General features: G+C 43.2%; 1 pseudogene; it reads right to left on the bottom strand.

Moving 5' to 3' along the window:
* Positions 1–14255: 14255 nt before the first annotated feature.
* LOC142580640 (U2 spliceosomal RNA) lies at positions 14256–14431 on the bottom strand (annotated as a pseudogene).
* Positions 14432–14909: the final 478 nt, after the last annotated feature.

Raw genomic sequence — 14909 nt, 5'->3', positions numbered from 1 at the left:
TGTTTCTTTTGTTTTCTTTTGTTTTCTATTTTCTTCTATTTAGTTTAAGCCTTTTTTGTTCCATTAAAAGTTTGTGTGTGTTCAAACCAACGGCTTTGTCCTCAATTCGGTTCTCGGAGGCTCCGCCTAAGAGAACCGTTAAAACATTTGAGCACCCGAACCGTTGTCCATATTTGGGCATCACACAGCTCTACTTGCCCGTGCTGTGGGGCTGTTAGCAACCTAACGCTCTGGCGATGCGCCTCGTTACCGGGACCCGATCGCGTCACGGAAGAAGAATGGAGCTCTGCCATCCAGACCTCGGATCTTTCATGGCAAACTTGTGCTGTCCACAGAGTCCACGATGCGGCGGTTAGGCTCATCCTACCAGTCCCCACGTGGGAGCGGCCCGCAGCTCTGGCCTAGGGCAGGGCTCCTCAGGACCTTGTCAATTGCGTTCTTTGTATGTATGTATGTATGTATGTATGTATGTATGTATGTATGTATGTATGTATGTATGTATGTATGTATGTATGTATGTATGTATGTATGTATGTATGTATGTACGTATGTATGTAAGTATGTATGTATGTATGTATGTATGTATGTATGTATGTATGTATGTATGTATGTATGTATGTATGTATGTATGTATGCGGTTCACTTACAATAAGCCACAAAGAAGCGGGTATTACTGTTAGTGTCATGTCACAGTCAATAAGAATGCGACACAGAGCAGCATTGAGGACTATTTAGAATTCGAAAATACTTCGAAAGCTAAGGAAAAGCCATTTAGAGAACTGGAGCGGAGTACACTAAGTGAAGTAACGAACAAATATTGGCATAAGAAAAATCTTACAAAGGTAGCGCATTGACAAAGCTAAAGGTTTTAGTAAGGTCAGCAATCTTGCGACGCCTTCCACTGCAAAGACGAGCGCTGTAGTCGAGAGATAGAAAAATAGATAGAAATGATGCATACAAAGGCAGGAAGGTTAAACAGGGGTCTACGATTGGCTACCTTGCATGGAGGAGAGAACTAAGGGCAAAAACAAGAGAACCATAGTGGAAGCAGGGGATAGAAAAAGAGAAAGAGAGCACATGTTGCTTTCACTGCTCCCAGTAAGCTAGGTAAAGTATGCGCTACCGTGTAGAACAGATATTTGTCCAGTGAAGCACAATAAGAACAACAGATTTACTGCGTGTCGTATGGGTGTGGTTTGTAAAATTCCCCTTATCTGCGACCAGTTCTACGTAGGGCAAACGGCGCGGTGTATCAATCAGGGGCTAATTGAACATAAAAGGTCGTTAACCCGACGATCCCCATCTAATCATTCTTTACATTGCCAAGATTGTAACTGCACGCCAGAGTTAAATGAATGCGCCATATTGTACAGGCATAAGGAGGAAGATACGCGTCTTATGGTAGAGGCGTGGCATATCTATAATGGTGGAAGTGCGTGCGTGAGTCAGCTTCGATTACTTTACATAAGAAAGAGATTAAGTACCTGAACAGTTATCTCTCATGTAGACCGGCACATGTACCCGACTGACACGTGGTGATACCATTCCAGAGCTAACGCAGATAAGTTTTGTGTCTTCTTTCTATTTCCGCCTCAGTGCTCCCTTCAGTTCATAGTCGGCGTTCGATTGTGAGTTATGGAAAGAATAATGATAGGTGTAACGTTAAGGTATAAGAAAAGAGCAGATTGGGGGAGGGAACAAACGCGAGTTAATGACATCTTATTTGAAATCAAGAAAAAGAAATGGACATGGGCAGGACATGTAATGAGGAGGGAAGATAACCGATGGTCATTAAGCGTTGCGGACTGGCTTCCAAGGGAAGGGAAGCGAAGCAGGGGGCGACAGAAAATTAGGTGGGCGGCCGAGAATCAGTAGTTCGCAGGGACAACAGGCCACAATTAGCACATGACCCGGGTAGTTGGAGAAATATGGGAGAGGCATTTACCTTGCAGTGGATGTAACCAGGATGATGATGACGATGATGATGATGATGATGATGATGATCGTGTGGTCCACTTCTCTACTCTAGTGCCCTGTCGGCATGCCTCACCTCTTTTTTGCATAATGAATCCTTACCAACTAGCTCAGCTTTCTGTCGTTCCAACCTTCAGTGTGCCGATGACATTGTCATTTTTACCAACGCCGGGGACACATTGCAGAAACTGACTGAGTATTTTAACAGACAAACAGTAAGCGTAGGGTGAAGAATGATATGCAAAGGAATGACATGCATAAGACAAAGGTAATGTTAATAACTCGTCAACTGAACAAGAATTCCTGATCGGCAGTCAGCTTCTAGAGTAGGTCAATCTATAGGTCAATTAATCACAGGCAACCCTGATGACATGTGGGAAATTTACAGAAGAATGAAAATGGTTCGGATTGCGCACGACCAGCATTACGAAATCGTGACCGGGAGCTCACCGCTGCCGTTAAAAAGGATACTGTACAATCATTCCACTCTTTAAGTACCATCATATGTGGCAGAAATTTGCAGGTTAACAATGAAGCTTCAGAAGAAGTTAAGGATCCCTCAGACAAGCGATGGTACGATAAAAAGACAGCCGTGGCGAAGGCAACGCGAGAAGAAAAGCGGAGGAGGCCACAGCGTAAGCACGAAGAGGTAAGGCGAGGAGGAAAGTATGGAGAAAGGGTGACGAAGAAAAACTCAGCGCCCTTCCACTGTGTGAAAAAGCAAGACCAGCGAAGCTGTGTATAGGCGCCTCTAATTATCGAACTTCACCTCCGCGGCACGTCGGCAAGGCATTGCGCAATCTTCAGAATCGGCGCACATATGGCGAGTGCTTAACGCCTGCTTCAAATCCCCCCGGGTCGGCGCGGTACTGCACTATCATCGGGATCGGTCCACGTATGGGGAGTGCTCAACGCCTGCTCCACATAGGCCGCTGGTCGGCCCGGCATTGCACAAGCTTCGGGAGCAGCCCACGTAATGAGAGTTTATTCTAGTAGGTCCACGTCAGTCACGGCGCGTACTCGACGGCATGAAGGTATGTGGCATCTGACGCGGACTCCAGTGGAGAGTGCTTGTTTTGTGTCGACACGCGGACAAGATCATGGGGGAACAAGCCCTTAATTAAGGGCTAGTTCCCCCATAATCTTACAGCTTTGTCGTAAAATGTTTGGCCTAATGCTAAGAGAGAGGAAGGCAGCTGTGTTGATCGGAGAAAAAACGGGGGAAGTGGTAACATAAATTAAGAAGACAAATAGAAGCTTGGTAGGCCGCGTGAGTGATTGGGCCGCTACATTTCTTACGATCTTCCTTATAACTTAGCATCCCGAGTGCGAATGTTCGCCGACGAATGCATTATTTACTGCCCTATAACTAGCCCCGATGACCACCTCATTCTTCAAAAGGACCTTCAGCTTATTTTAGATTGTCATATCACTTGTTTAATTACTCTTAATTCGTCTAAACGCAAAGGAATGTCCTTCGCTCGTGAACACTTAACCTCTTGTTTTGAATATAACCTAAATAATAAGACAATTTCTACAGCTACTTCCTACAAATACTTAGGCCTTAATCTCGCACTTTGCCTTTCCTGAACCCATCACTACTATATATATATGCTAATGCTTCAAAATCACTGGCGTACTTATGCCGAAACGTACGTAATTCGCCCTCTAACATGCGCAAGCTAGCTTATCAGACGTTTGTTCGCCCCCAGCTCGAATTTGCCTCTCCAACCTGGTCACCCCACCACAACAACCTAATCAGCTTATTAGAATCAGTTCAAGATAGGGCCTCCAGGTTTATCTCACGTAACTATATACCTACAATTCAAGCAGCTCACAAATAAAACTTGATGTTTCACTTCAGCCACTAAGTACGCGACGTGATTTTGCGCTCATATCATTATTTCACAAATACGTTCATGCGGATAGGAAATCTTCATTACGGCTTCAAGTCGCACCTTGCACATCTCGCAGATTATATAACCAGCTCAGCTTCACGCGTATCTACGGGAACACCCATGCATTGGATCGGTAGGCGCTTCCTCGTGCCATTCGATTGTGGAACGCTCTTCCTGATTTCATCGTCTCCGAATCTAATCCCGATAAATTCCGTCAGCTCATCAGTTAATATTCGATCGCCTAACTTCATTAAAGCGCATGATGCTTTTTCTTATGTTTCCAGTTATGTGCTCTTTTGTTTATGAGCTCATTATTTCGCATATTATTCTTGTATTTTTTTAGTATTGTTCAGTATTTTTACTGGAGTGGCTACATGACTTTTCTCATTGTTTATTCAAAGAACTGTATCGTTTGTCTTTTTTCTAATATGTACATTACCGACGCTGTTATTTTTGTACAATGCTTTAATGCTTGTATAAGATGTCTATACATTTTCCCACTGTCTATAAATAATGTATGTCTAATATGTTTTGTTATATGCCCTATATACTCTTTTTAATCCTTCTGTAACTCTCCCTTCCCCTATGCGTCATACCAGGCCTGTAAGGACATTTTAAAGAAATAAATAAATAAATAGGCCAGACAATCGGCGACCCATCAGAAATACAGACAGGTGGCTTGAGGAAACGAAGTGTGGCCGATTACGGTGGAAAATTAGGTGGGCTAATGAAAGCATAAAACTTGCGAGCGAGACTTGGAATCAGCCAGCGCAGACTAGGGATATATAGCTATCGCTGGGAGAGGACTTCTTCCTGCAGTGAGCATAAAAGTAGGCTAATGAAGCTTCACAACATCAAAAATTCGTGCAGAATTTTAACGGACTCTTGCTCTCGAGCCGCAGTTTGCTCCGTACTACGAGACTGCACCCCCAAGTTTACAGGACACCGTCGGTCATCGCTTGGATACAACCACAAGTGTGTCACCGTACTACACCTGCAGCGATTGCTCTGAACAAAGTCTGCCAGTGTAGCAAGATTGGCGACTTTAACCGATTTGATCCGAAACCAGCTTGAATTTTGCGCCGATATTTGTGTCGTCTACGATGCTGGGCAGTATTCTGACGTGCACTTGTTCGTGTGTTCTTAAGAGGCTGGTATGTTTGTTGCAACGTTGGCGCTGAGCATCGTGGTTATGTAGACTGTTTAGCCTTGATTTCTATTAGGTGCCTATTGGGCTATAATGGACAACATAGTTAGGGTCTCCAGATCTAGACGCCACCAACCTATGATTTATTACTGGTCTCCAAAATTGATGTGCACGCGCCTTTGTGCATTTCGCCTGCGTCGGAATGGGACCGCCTCAACATGCAAAAACAAACTCTTGACCTGGTGCGAGGCATCATCGTCTTTATCAGCCGAGGAGAAATCAAGAACAAGCGAGGAACACCGATAGGATGTCAAAGTGTGATATGCAGCGAAACTTGCATGTGGCCTTCTTTTGGATTTCTTCTTTACGGATGCTTTCATAGGTCTCTGTCCATTCGACAGTGATTCTATACGAAGTGAGCGCGCGTTTCGTCTTTGGTTGGCGGTCGAGGACACCGTCGTCTAGCACTTGGATGACACCGGCAGCTAAGGGAGCTGATATTGAGTCCATGCGTACCATTCGAACTGCACTTGCAAGCATGCGAAGCTTTAACACATAGCGTACCGGTGAACGTAAGGGTGCTGGGCACATAGCGTTGAAGCGATACGAACAATATATTACTGAATTTTCTTTTCATTTTCGTAATTAGTATTAGAAAAGTTGACAATCACATTAGCATAGGTTAAAGAAGATGAAGGCGCAAACCTGCACGCTCACGACACATTAATGAAATATCTTGACATACTCCTCATTTAAATGTGTAGTAGCTTCCGATTGCTTGTATTCAACGACCAAAGCTCGTGGGTGGGAGTGTTAGGAGTGTCTTAATGAACGTTATCGTAATGAACTCGGCCTCAATTACCTTGGCGTTAATTACCACCAAATGTCGCGTGTTTGACTTTTACCGATGGCGTTGGGTTCGACCATCAAAGGTAAAACCATCAATTTAGGACCACTGAATTTGGTTACCACCAAAAGTCATGGGTTTGACTTCAATTTATAGCTGTGGGTGGCACCATCAACTTTGGTGCAATTGAATTTTTGTGCCATAATGCCGGCCGGCCAATGTTTTGGATAATGCCGGAGAATAGATTTCTCGACCGACGAGGCACTTGAGGCTTTCTCCTTACTAAAGACACTTCGTCGCTTTCTATATGGTGATGGCGGTGGTTGTTACGTGCGTAGGCTGTCAGCCCAGCAGACCTGGGCCGCAATTGGTCCGACTTACTGTCTCTTTCTGCGCCAAATATGCCACCATGTATTCATCAGTGCTGTCTAACGCAGAAATATGAGAAGAATGCGTAGCGCTTTCAGTGTAATTCTATTGATTGCGGTGCGGAGAGCGGGCGAGCGCGGTTGCATGCGCTTCGCGGTGCTGTAGCAGATGCCCGGAAAAGGAAGCTGCCTAATAACGCGCAAAGTGATAGTCTATTGGAATATAGCCTCAACTAGAGATGCATGACGTGCGAAAATGCTATCAGTTGACCATGCTTTCTTGATTTCTTTCCGTTCAAGCCGACCTTTCCCTCCTCCTCACTCTTATGCGGCGCTGTAAATTAAATGTGCTGCCACTTCGGTTACATCCTTTTCTCACCGTGAGAACTTTTGTAAGAACTTGTTCGTAATACAGCGGACAAGTATCCAGTGCTAAAACCAAAACAGCATAAGGGTGGCGGGTCTCCTAATTGCTTTCCTAGGGAAAGTTGGAGCACTGCCTAACGGCGCTCAGCGAATGAAAGCACAAGTGGCGTGCGCATTGAGGCACGGATTTTTCTCTATTACTAGGACATATTAGCACCGCTCCCTCAGCCCCCCCCCCTCCCCATAACAGTTTAAGACAACTCAATAACGCGCTGCCGCACATGATTCATAAAGCGAGGGCAGTTATAGTGCCCTTATGTCTTTATAACAACGTAAAAACGCAGACAGTACAAGTTCCGGGAACTTTTCTGTCTCTAGGCCTTGTGCAATTGTCGCAAACTAATGAAATTACTAGTTAATGTGGATATTGTTGTCAGTTCACCTTCATCCCTGTTATAGCGTTACTGGTGATGCCGTCACCCTCATGCAATTATAAATTTCCCCTTATTATTCTCTTCAGCAGTTAGCCTTGCATGTATAGCATTTTGTTGGTGTCTATGCTAATAGCACTGCTTCTACATTGCAATGGATGTTTTTTGTTCTTATTAGGAATTAAGCTTCAAGATGGCTCCGGAGCGCACTACTCTTTCTGAATTAAGTACGATTGTTGCAGGTCAGCGCCCACCGACTCTGTTTCCTGCATTCGAACATACAGTAAGGCCATTCTGAAGAAGATGAATTGTGGAATACTAATTGAAGTTTATATTTTCTATTATTACGTTAACCGAAACTTGGTACTGCCGCTCTAATGATGTTGTGCATATAGATTAGTATAATGTGGTCTACATAAACAGGGAAACTAGTGGCGCTGTATGCATATATGTGGAAACAAGTATCAGCTATCAGTGTATTTATGAATGGTCTCGACGCTGTGAAGACGTTGAAATTCTGTGTTTAAAATCCGAAAACTGTCTTTTTACTGTTGCGTATAGACCTCCTCATGGCAGCATTACCATTCTTTTTCACTTTTTAGATGAATCTCTCGGTTTGTTAATGATAACACTTATGCATTAGTGCTCGGAGGTGATCTGAACATTGACACGCTCACAAGCACAAGCAAACAAACTGACCTGTCCAATCTACTTCTTTCGCATGGCTTTTCAAGCGTTATCACTACCCCAAGTCGCATTAAAGCTACTACAGCAAGCTTGATAGATCTATTTATAACAAATTCTGCTAACTTACTAGGACATGGTCCTATAAGCATCACTATTAGTGAGCACTTGCCAATTTGCCTATTACTACGGTTGTATTTGAACAGAGGCACCCTGTGAAATCAGAAATTTATTTTTAAGACATTATTTCACAATCTCTTTCTTGCTTTTGTGAGGAAATAAGCTCGCTGAGCTGGAATGGCATACTCTCTTGTTTATCACCTGATAACACCTATGACCGTTCCATTAAGGTCTTGTGATTAGTATACCGAAAACATTTTACTTACAGGCACGCATAAAAAAAAAACCTAAACACGCTCGCAAACCATGGATCTCCCCTAAGCTAATAAAATGACAAAAGAAAATAATAGGCCGTACTACGTGTTTTTAAATAGCCGTGACCCATATGCGTTGAAGGAGTTTAAAAATACCGAAACAACCTGAATAAATTACAAAAACAAGCTAACCGCGGCTATTTGTACTCCATCTTCGATGCTATGGTTGATGCAAAACAGACTTGGAATAAGCTGAATTTTGTTATGTCATCAAGGTGACCCGCCAGTACCATTAAAGAGCTCAAGGTGGGTAATGAGGCTTTTACAGGTGAAGGTCTAGCCAAGACATTTAATGATTACTTTGTATCTCTAGTTGGAAGCACTGATGATCGACATGCCTTAGTGTGTTTACCCAGTCCCCTTACACATTCTTTGTGTCTTGGGAAGTTTTTAATGTATTGAAAAACTTTAGGTGAACCAAAAGTGAGGATATGCACGGATCAAAATACAACCAAATATTTTTGGTATTGACCTGCTCACCCCTTGCCTCACTCACATTTACATCTCTTAACCCTCCGGCATTTTTCCTCAACAAATGAAAATTGCAAGTGCAACTGTGGTGCACAAAGGCGCAGAAAGAGATCACTTATTAAAATCTATGGACAAAACCCCATTCTTCCATTGTTTTCAAAAGGGTTAGAAAAAATTATTCTTCTTGGGATGACTGCTTTCTTTAATAAGTATTCTGTTTTAACACCGTGTCAATATGGTTTCAGGTCCGGCTGCTGGACTGAAACTGCTCTTCTTAAACAAAAACAATTAATTTTGAAAAAAACATTAGGACAAGAAAACTAACATTTCGAGTATTCCTGGATTTCTCAAATGCCTCCTAGAAAATTAACCATAAAGTACTGTTAGAAAAATTGAGTACTTTATTGATAGTTTAATAATTGATAATTGAGTACTTCAACTGATAATTCTGAAAAAAAAACATTAAGACAATAAAACTAACATTTTGAGTATTCCTTGATTTCTGAAATGCCTCCAAGAAAATTAATCATAAAGCACCATCAGAAAAATTGAAAATTTGTGGTGCACGCGGACTAATTTTAGATTTAAGAACTTAACCAAACGAAAGCAATCCGGACAAATAAATAGAAAATTATCTTCGTTTAAACTTATTAAACAAGGTGTGCGTCAGGGTAGCATATTGGGACCACTTCTATTTATCATTTATATAAATGACATTGTGAATATTGACTATCCCATTAACTATAGTATTTACGTAGATGATACTAGTTTATTCTTCTCAAGAGCTAAGGAGGATGAAATCATAAATTTGGCAAATGAAACACTCAGCAGAATATATAACGCGCCAGTAAAAAACTTTCTCCAGGTGAATTGCGCCAAGACAAAAACAGTCCTCTTTAGAATGAAGTCTACGCCTTCTAATCACACTCAGTGCCTCACACTAAAAGACAAGAAAATAGGACTTTCAGCTACAGCAAAAAAAAACACACACACTGGCGGTTATCTGTCATGAGCTGATAATATGGGACCACCACACCGATTCCTTAATAAATAAACTTCGTTAAGCGTGAGATATGTTGCGCAGATGCCAGAGGTTACTACCAATACCACAGAAACTTACGGTTTATAACACACTATTCGCTTCTCACTTGCGCTATTGTAACCTCCTTTGGTCAAATAGTACTAAGACATCGTTAGGTAATTTTTTTCCACTTCCAAAGAATGCCTTACGTGCAATTTCAGACTTGCCTTAAAATGCACATACGCATGATGTATTCCGGAATTTTCAAATTTTATGAGTAGACCGCGTTTCTGAGTATCAACTTATATGTTCTTTTAAATGTGACCTGATTATGGGTACTAACCATATCACAAACACTGCAAACTTGCAACAGAATCCTGCTTTTCACTTAAATCGATACATTGAACACTGGGCAGTTCCACGCAGTAACTATGGCCTTCAAGCGCTCTCCTATTGTGTTCCCTCAACACTTAGCAAATGCAAAGGAAGTGATGTAAACATATGTCATATATCCAAGAAAACATTAATTTTTTGTTTGTTTGTCACTAGAAAAGCATTTCTTTACTCTTTCAAGGTAGTTATTTCTGCTTTTGCTACACACACACACACACACACACACACACACACACACACACACACACACACACACACACACACACACACACACACACACACACACACACACATATATATATATATATATATATAATATGTCGCCATGTTGCTGACTGTTCACGGGGAGGTGGAATCAGTGAAGCTGCCTTTATGCAGCTTTTATCCTGCCATCCCCAGCGCTTGTATACGCCAGTGTGCTTATGGGGTAAACAAACTTCAAACTTCAATACTTTTCCACCATCGCGCTTTCGAATATACATTTCAGCAACGTTAGCCTAACAAGCGTGCTTATGAGTACTACTAATTACAATTTGGCTCCCTAGAGTATTGCAGCTTCCCTATTCAGGCATGGACGCGGTCGAAACGCATGAATTTATCTCAAAGTATTTTGTTCACAATTAAAGTTCTGGGCACGACGGGGAAAGTTTTCTTTTTCCGAGAAATGCAAAAAAAATAAGATTATCTTCCCTCACAATCTGATAGAAACTGCTAAAGATCAAGAAAAGTTAGCTTGTGATGAGTTTAGGAGACGGCGATAAGCAGAGCAAGTGTTGTAATTCACCAGTGTGCAGCCAATGCCACGCTAAACAAGGAAGGAACTCCTCGCTTTACATTCTGTTTCCATTGACACAAGCCAGGAATCTTCGCTGGCAGAGCCGCAAGACATCGCGTGCACAACGACGAAGAAATACGCATTTCCAAGTCTTTGCAAACACTATACGCATGGCGCAGAAAGCCCATCAACATTTCCGTTGGTGTCACGAACTAACTCCTTTTGTTCCGTAGATTTCCACGTTCTATGTTTATTGTAGTTTTTCCTGTCCAACATTCGTCCTCCCAAGTTTTCTTTTGCCCGCGAAGCAGTCAAGTGTCAACCTGTCGTCCAAAGTTCGGCAGTGACGCGCACACAGAAAGGTCTTCGATAGCGTTCACCCGTGCGTCGACTTTCGTCATCTGTAAACGGCAAGCAATAGCAAAAACCATATCGAACCAATCTCGCCATAAGGAAGGAAGGCACCGGTAAGACAAAAGCACCCAGGCACAAACACTGGTTCGATCGAAGTGGGGGAGATGCTAACAACCGAAGTTGCAACGACTTAGCCGAACTCTCACAGATGACGTTTTCATTAGTGCGGCACGCATTTGCTGACACGTGGAGACCAACCTCGGCGCCAGCTTGCATTCTTGCGAGAAGTTACTCGGCCTTTGCGTATTCAAAGACACGTTATACTGCTGCGGCAAAACAATGAAATGCTAGTGTTCGTAGCTGCACAGTAATCAGTATTTTTCCACACACGTTTATCCATGCTAGAAAAGAGAAACACATGCAATCAGGGTACCTTCATCGCTGTTTATCTGCTTCACAAAGGGTGTTAGAAGGGGCAATTTCGCTTACGAATTCCGGCTCTTAAGATTGATACTTGAGCCGGAACCGAAACACGCGTTCCGTCTGGGTTGACCACTCCGGCAACACAATCCAGAGCTAAACGGAAAACTGTAGCTTACTGCGGGGAAGAACGATCAGCCTTTTGGTAACGCAGTACTTCCACAGGAACGTCTTACTGGACAACCAAATGTTTATCGAGCACTGTATACTCACTAAATGTGCTTCTCCGCAAACAATTTTCCTCTAAAGTGTTACTGTGGGAATAACAAAAGTTTTTTTTTTATTGTACACATCGGGCCCGTCTTTCAATCAACGTCAATATTTGAGCGCACTTCTCCTGGGTTTGGTTCAAATCCGGTTGTCCAACCGATCCAGAGCTAAACGGAAAACTGCCGCTGAACCATTATTTTTAGCTGAACTAGAACCGAACCGAATTGAAATATTCCTGCCGACTTGGAATCAAACCGAAAGCAGTTTTTTTTTTCGGAAAAATCATTCTAAGCCAGCTCCAGCACAGGTGACCCCAAGGTTGCGCTTCTTGTAATTCTACAAGATCTGAAAATATTTCTCTACTGCATTGGACTGCACACTGTATTGTATCGTACCGTACCTTCAGTGACGGCCGTTGCTCCTGCAGCTTGATTGGGACTTCGTGGAAGTTTGCTAGGCAAAGTGCAGAGAGCGACTACTCACTAAAATCAGAGGCAGCGCGGACTTCATTTCTTTGTGCATGGCTAATATTAGGTGTTTTAACGAAGTTTCGTAATTCTAGGCTCTTTGTATACGTGTTAGAAGATATTCATGTTTCTGAGACCATGGGCAAGAGCGTTCTGAAGAAAGCCAAGATAGAGCACATATTTTTATGGAATGCCAAAAAAGAGTTCGATTAGTGCGAGATCTCGACTCATCATCGCTAAACCAAGTGTCGCACTTCTTACACTAGTTACACTTGTTATGCATGTTCTCAGTGTCTACACTAGACATTGTTTTTAGTCGGCACTACGAACTTGAAGATAGGCAGTTTTCGCTCCGTAATATTGCTTTTTCTTTGCATTTGTGCTATGGCTACGCACCTAAAGTAAATATGATGACGCCGGAAATATTTCTTCCCTTGTGTTAGCGCTCACTCTTGCGAAATGATCTGGCGCGGTCTGATAGAACTAGGCGTTAATTTTTACAAAAGATTAACACGGAATCTATGAAATTTCATAATTACCTGAGGTGTATTTATTTTCCGCAGGACACTGTGCACAACGAGCGTGAACAACTTTCTCTGAATACAAGCACATGAATTGTGTCTTGCATATTTATCTATATTAAATAGCTGTACATCCCGCTGCTACAGTGGGGTACCAGAATTCGTCAAATATGCAAGAAGTCTCTGTTTATGTCCACTTTTAATGTCACCTCTTAAAACCTCGCTATAAATGGAGCGTGGATTTTTGGCGTATATATTATTTGCAAGCGTTTCTCTACACTTCACGAAAATCGCAGCTAGTGGTCACGAGGTATCGGAAATCACTGAAGCATGCATCGCCGATCTTGGTCTCGTGGCTACAAATTACACAGTGAACGTATCACCGAAAGTTGGACGCACGCCTCATAAGCCATTTATTTATGTTACACTCTGCACTTGTATTAGACACTGGATAATAAGCTTGGTCTTTCAGAGTCACTTCTCTTAGAACGCGCAGCCCCTTGTTCACTTCAGTCGTGCGGTGTGACCCCCACACCCCTATTTTCATTGCGTATACAGCAACCCTTGCAAGCAAACCGTAGGCCAGGAAGCGGCACTCGATTTGGCGCCCGCGTAGACTTTATGTGATCGGTTGAACGCTTGGGCAGTCGAGCTCATACACCGTGTTTCAGGAGCGGGAAGACAACCGAGCAAGCAAAAATTTATCAAGCTGTACAAGAAATTGTTATCTCAGTAATCGCGTGAAGCCACCCTGAAGAGCAAAATTATTTAGGCCGCAGTAGCAAAAGATTCTTCCGCAATACCAAAAGCAGCGGCTCGTAACGTACAATGGAATTGGTAAGTTAGAAAACGCGCAAAAAGAAAATGTGGTCAGCGACACCTCCATGAATTTCCCGTATCAGCTCGCTGGGTTCTCGTTGATGTTGACGGACCCTGCTTGAGTCCACTTTCTTTTTAGTTGTATAGATGGACTAAATTGCATATTTAAACAGCCAAACGATGAACTTGGCAAGGTTCAATAGCTTCTACTCAGGCACAACGGTGCTAATGTCAAAAAGTTTTCGAATCCATAACGTCACACTGATTAGCCGGCGCTGGAGACACCATACAAAATTCTAGCAAATGCACTTCAACCTCCATTGTCTCTTTTATTACTCAGCCTATTACCGCTAAACTAATGACATTACAATTTGGAAAAATAATTTTTAGTGTAAACTTAGTCAAGTGCCCTCCGTCAGCGTGCGTTAAATAAAGCGAAGAAGGATGAAATTTGGGTGAGCGTAAAGAGGCACCACTTGGCTGGCGGCCGATGGCTCCATGAAGTCTCTTTATTACTACAGCGAAGCTGCATATGGCTAGGTTCTTGAAGAATACGAGTGTGCCGATCGAGCCGTATGGATCGAAAATTTCTCCCCATATGAGGCCCGATCCCGAAGAAAGCTCAATACCGGGCCGACCGGCAGCGTTAGTGAATCAGGCTATAAACACTCCGCGAAGTTCAACAATAAGCTTAATATCTTAGATCCACGTAAAACCTGTATCAAATATTATGCTGATAAGAACAGATACTATGCTTTGACCCACGTCGGTCACGTCTACGTTTGCAACGCCCTCTCTTTGTCGGCGTTCCAAGCGCTTGCATATCTCCTTTCCTTTCCTTGCCCTCTCCCATGGTGGCGTTCCTGTAGGCGTGGTGCCCGCCAAGACCACGAGGCGGAAAGAAATGCGAACCATCCATGTGGCCCCATCTCGCAAACTTGTAACGTTTCCCCGGTGCAACAGTCAGGTTTCCGAGGAAGTTTGTGGGGAAACCATTTTTGGATGGCCTGTGCTTTGTGTGACCGCTCACGCTTTTACCTCACAACAATTACTGCACTGCGGGGCGTCGACCAACGCACGATCGCCTTGGCTACGGTGAAGCAGTGTGTGCCCTCGGAATGCAGTTAAGCGCATGTCTGTCCTGCGGGCCGGGATTCGTTAGTAAGAGGTGCCGTGCTGCGTATTGCAACAATACATGGGTATGTACACCCCCCGGTGCCTCATCACCTTCCGAGGCTAAACATCGTGG

This window comes from Dermacentor variabilis, chromosome 4 (genome assembly GCF_050947875.1).
Source record: "Dermacentor variabilis isolate Ectoservices chromosome 4, ASM5094787v1, whole genome shotgun sequence".
NCBI classification, from domain to species: domain Eukaryota; kingdom Metazoa; phylum Arthropoda; class Arachnida; order Ixodida; family Ixodidae; genus Dermacentor; species Dermacentor variabilis.
The sequence above is the reverse complement of the archived record's forward strand: the minus strand, read 5'-3'. Positions and strand labels throughout refer to the sequence as shown.